General features: G+C 42.0%; 1 pseudogene; it reads right to left on the reverse strand.

Annotated features, from left to right (window-relative positions):
* Window positions 1-907: 907 nt before the first annotated feature.
* LOC101414837 (cell division cycle and apoptosis regulator protein 1-like) lies at window positions 908-5,335 on the reverse strand (annotated as a pseudogene).
* Window positions 5,336-5,597: the final 262 nt, after the last annotated feature.

Genomic DNA, 5,597 nt, shown 5'->3' on the forward strand with positions numbered 1-5,597 from the left:
CCTCCCATTCAGTGGCTCTATCACTTGAGCCACATCTGCTTCCCTGTCAACGTCTCTTTAGTTGCTCTTTCTTCCTTCCTTTTTTTTTTTGGTGGGAATATATATACACATAAACTTTCCCATCTCAACCACTCCAAGCATACCATTCAATGGGATTAATCACATTCACAATAGTGTGGTACACTTACCACCACCCATTACTAAAACTTTCCAATCACCCTAAACAGAAACTCTTTGCCTAGTTCCCCTGATCCCCCTAACCCCCACCCCTGGTATCTTGTATTTTCTTATTTCTGTCTCTGTGAACTTGTATAGTCTCTGATATTTTCTTTGTAGTTAGCACGGTGCTTAAATGTAACATCCTAAATAATCTATAACAATCTTGTTTACTTTGGTCCCTGCTTAACTTCAATAATATACAGCAACTATGTTCCTTTCATCTCACTTTTTTGTAGTTTTTGTCACAAATACATGTTTATGTATTGTGGGTCAAAAGCCACTCATTTTTCATTATGTTTAGGCATATGCCTTTTAGATCCTGTGGGAAGTAAAAATTGGGGTTACAAATGAAAAATACAGTAGTACTTGAATTTATGTTTTCCAATTTTTTACCCTCACTAAAGATATTTATTTCTTCATTCAGCTTAGATCTGTTGTCTATTATACTTTCCTTTCAACCTGCAGAACTCTCCTCAGCATCTTCTGTAGAGCTGGTCTAATCATGACAAAGTTCTTCAGCTTTTGTTTAATTGGGAAAGCCTTAATCTTTCCCTCATTTTTTTAAACTCACAGATATTTATATTTATACTACTAAAATCAAACATGCATCACTCTCAAACATTCTTGTATAATGATTTTATGTTACATTGTTTAACACCATCCCTTATCATCATTCCATGTATTTTTATCATACACTTGCACCATTTTCTTTGGATTTCTGATCTTTGTCTTTATTCTTCATATTATCCTTCTTGAGAACATTGCTGATTTCACTTATTACTGTGGATAAACTTCTGATTGCTTTATTCAGTTGGTTTTCAATTTGCAAATTCATGTTTTCTGAAATCTTTAAGTTTTCTTGTAATTGATTCAGGCCTTTTTTAACTTCTCTGATTTCACCGGAGAAACTTTTGTTAGAATTCTCCAAATTCAATATGTTTTTTCAACATCATCTGTTTTTTTTTTCTTCTAATAATTGCAGCCTCAGTTGTACTTCAGCTCTTACTTTTCTCACTCTTGTCCTACATCTACCATTGCACAATTGTACATGATGAGGCCAACATTTTCTTCCACATCATTCGATTCTTGTTTTACTGCTGGTGTTGAGAGTATCAACTGGTTTCCTAGCACATCTTCCTGCAATGCTTCAGATTCTTCATGGTTTTTGTCATCTTTTGAGGTGTCTCTTAATTTCTGGTAGAAGTGAGATTCATGGAGTATTACTTTATTAAGAAGCTTCTTGGGAAGCAGATTTGGCTCAACTGATAGAGCATCTACCTACCACATGGGAGGTCTAGGGTTCAAACCCCGGGCCTCCTGACGTGTGTGGTTAGCTGGCCCATGTGCAGTGCTGCTACACACAAGGAGTGCTGTGCCACGCAGGGGTGTCCCCCGCATAGAGGAGCCCCATGCACAAGGAGTACACCCCGTAAGGAGAGCTGCCCCAAGCAAAAAAAGCACAGCCTGCCCAGGAGTGGTGCCGCACACATGGAGAGCTGACGCAGCAAGATGATGCAACAGAAAGAGACACAGATTCCCAGTGCTGCTGACAAGAATACACGCAGACACAGAAGAACACACAGTGAATGAACACAGAGAGCAGACAATGCAGGGAGGGGAGAAGGGGAGAGAAATAAAAAAATAAAAATTAAAAAAAAGAAGCTTATTTACCTGAGCCCAAGAAAGATGTAGGCCAAGAGTATAAAGTATTCCTTCCAAATCCTGTTAAAGCAGGTAACCACAATGGCTTTGACCAAGATAAACAAAAGCCATCAACAGATCCCTGTTAATTGTGGTCATCTGAGTCTTTTTTTTTTTCCTTATCTTTAGAATGCCTTTCCTTGCAGTATCTGTTGATATTTTATTTATTTTTTTAGTGATAGTTTATTTTACTCTTTTTTTAGTGATAATTTGCTTTACTCTTTATTTATTTATTTGTTTATTTCTCTCCCCTTTCCCCCACCCTCACTAGCTGTCTGCTCTCTGTGTCCCTTCACTGTGCATTCTTCTGTTTCTATTTGCATTTTTGTCAGCGGCACTGGGAAACTGCATCTCTTTTTTGTTGCGTCATCTTGCTGCATCAGCTCTCCATGCATATGGTGCCATGCCTGGACAGGCTGCACTTCTTTCGTGTGGAGCGGCTCTCCTTCCAGGGTGCACTCCTTGTGTGTGGGGCTACCCTATGTGGGGGACACTTCTGCATAGCACAGCACCCCTTGGGCACATCAGCACTGCACATGGGCCAGTTCCACACGGGTCAGGAGGCCCCGGGTTTGAACCCTGGACCTCCCATGTGGTAGGCGGATGCTCTATCAGGTGAGCCAAATCCGCTTCCCTCCTTTTTTTTTTTTATTAAAGTTAGTAGATCACACAGAACATTACATTAAAAACCATAAGAGGTTCCCATATAACCCACTCCCCACCCCCCCACCCTCATTTTTGTAAATTGTATTTCTTTGAAGATACATACATAAAAAAAAAAAACAACTTGTCACTTTTTGTACAGCCCAATTTGCATGTACAATGGTGGCTGGTTCATCAGGCAAAATATATCTTTTTTCCATTTCCCCTTGATGTTTTCTTTTTTCTTCCTCTTTATTAACTTCAGATTTTCTAGCATTCTTGTCTTCCTCAATTTTTCAGATTTCTCTAAATCATTTTGTTCTTCTACTTTAAGCTGTTTTGTCAATCGAGCTATTAACTGGGATTTTAATCCTTTTGAACTAAAAGCTCGACTTTCTAGATCTTTTTGGAGATCATTTACCATCATTGTCTTTGAATCAACTTTAGACCAATAGGTAAGTGTGGAAATTTCTTTAGCTTTACCATCATCTTTCTCTTCTTTGCCCTGTTCTCACCATCAGCCTCCTTGCATTCACCCTGAAGTTTTCTACCAGCTGCTGCTCGTATCCTCAGGAGAGGGTTTCCCACTCTGTGTGGGTGGAAAGGCAATGCCAAACATCCTGGAAAAATAAAACCAGTCTCCACATGAGCTGGAACTGTATGCACCTTGTGGATTGCCTCAGATTGATGGTACTGAATCGCTGCAAAATGGTATCCTTGTGGTCATTCACTTAGATCAATGCCTGTCAGAGTGTACAACAACAAATAGCAGTCTTAATCAACAGAGAGGGGTCCATCCAACAAAGAAGACCAGTGGCCTCCAAAGGCCATGGCTCTATCCTTGCCTTTCATGCCCACCAAAACGTAACAGGTCTAGCAGCATGTTGAAATCCACCTCGAAGTTCTCGTGGGTCTTCAGCAAGGGCAATGACTTATGGTACAAATCCTCCACACTAGGGCTAGCCATCAGCATTACTTTGCCCTGTATAAGTGATCAACATCTGGAGGATCAAGAATAGCTATATTTTTCTCCAAGGTCTCTTCTTCTCTGTGCATTACATAGAAATTGCAGAAATTTCCCAGCTGTAATGATCTTGACAAAGGAAAAGCATCCATTCATGTGAACTGAGCATCAACAATGTCACTAGTCATAAATTCTGATAATGGCACCTTAGTTCCATCACGTCACAACTAGGAAAACCTAAAGAAAACTTTGAAAATTGAACTGTGTAAAGTGAAACACGTCAAACTCTCTGAAGTATTCATCCTTTCTTTCTTCAGGGAGATCTCTCCCAGGAACATTTTCTTTGAGGTGATCTTTTTCAGGATCTACATCTTTCTCTCTCGTTCATGATTTTGGTCATCTTTTCTGTTAAGTACATGATCTCCTCTGTCATTCCTTCCTGAAAATAAGGGTGGTGGATCCAACCTTCATGCTGGTTGTAGCTGTGAAACTACGTGGACCGGGGGCTACAATAAACCAGCTTTCTTCTCTGGTTGCTGTAATAAAGGTTGTGGCTGTGTCTCCAATAGTTGTGTAATAAAGGCTGTGACCGTGTCTCCAATAGAAGCTGCTGAAATCCGTGCTTGCAGCAGAGACTGGGGCTGGGGTCGAGCCTGAACACCAAATGTAGTCTGCGGTTCAATTGGCTGAAGGTACGGCAGGAGGAGTCATTGGTAAAGGTTGGATTTGGGACTGATTCTGATTTGATAGCTTTTGAATTCTTTGCGCATTCCATTTAAGAGTCATATTAGGGAAGCGGACTTGGCCCAGTGGTTAGGGCGTCCGTCTACCACATGGGAGGTCTGTGGTTCAAACCCCGGGCCTCCTTGACCCGTGTGGAGCTGGCCCATGCGCTATGCTGCTGCGCGCAAGTAGTGCTCTGCCACGTAGCAGTGTCCCCACATAGGGGAGCTCCACACGCAAGGAGCGGGCCCCATAAGGAGAGCCACCTAGTGTGAAAGAAAGTGCAGCCTGCCCAGGAATGGTGCCACACACATGGAGAGCTAACCCAACAAGATGATGCAACAAAAAGAAACACAGATTCCCATGCCGCTGACAACAACAGAAGCAGACAAAGAAGACGCAGCAAATAGACACAGAGAACAGACAACCAGGGCGGGGAGGTGGGAAGGGGAGAGAAATAAATAAATCTTTAAAAAAATAAAAATAAAAGGTATATTAGGATTATAAGTCGCTTCAACCAGTGTTCTGCCACCCACTTGGAAAGTTTTCCCTGTGGCAGTACTAAACTGAAAGAATACATCCTAATCCACAAACCCAAAGGTATCGTGTAGCTTTGTAGTCACCACTGTGAATACACGCTGCTTCTGAGGTTGGTTTTGTTGCTGACTTGACCTTGGTGTTGGATATGATACAGTTATCTGTGCTGCTGACTGAGAAGTAAACAGGCTAAGACTTGTAGGCAGTGTAACAGCTGGCTGTGTTAAAAAAAAGGGTCTGCTGGGGTTGCTATAACTGTTGCACACTATACAAGATCTGCTGAGGTTGTTAATATTGCTGTTGCAATGCTGCTGCTGCAGCTGCAGCTGCACCTTGTTGCTGCTGTGCTGCAGTCTGAGTTAATTGATAGTTTGCTGGGGTTTGTGTGGTAAGGCCTGCTGCTGCCAATGCAGTTTGCTGTGTGTAAATAGTAGAAGATTCCCCAAGGAGTGATGGCTGCTGAACACCCAGTGCAGCTGGTTGTGAGACCACAGTGGCTATAAACTGTGTAGCACATGGTGGATTCTTCTGTCCTCCAAACTGAACCATGATGCAAGGAGGAAAAAATCTTCATTGGTTTTTCTTCTATAGTAGCAATCTTCACCTGAGTCAGGTTCCAGCTGGCACCAAAGCCATTTCAAACCTGCCAGCCTTCAGTGCATGTGCCAACTTCTCTCTTCCTCCATGCCTTGGGATGCCAATCCATCCTCCCATCTTCTGTAGATTTCTTCCCTCTTTCATCCTCCACTCAGGTTCTCCCTTCTGTCTTCTAGACAAGGGCATCTTCTTTCTGAATAGTCACTCCTGACTT

Source organism: Dasypus novemcinctus, chromosome 16 (genome assembly GCF_030445035.2).
Source record: "Dasypus novemcinctus isolate mDasNov1 chromosome 16, mDasNov1.1.hap2, whole genome shotgun sequence".
NCBI classification, from domain to species: domain Eukaryota; kingdom Metazoa; phylum Chordata; class Mammalia; order Cingulata; family Dasypodidae; genus Dasypus; species Dasypus novemcinctus.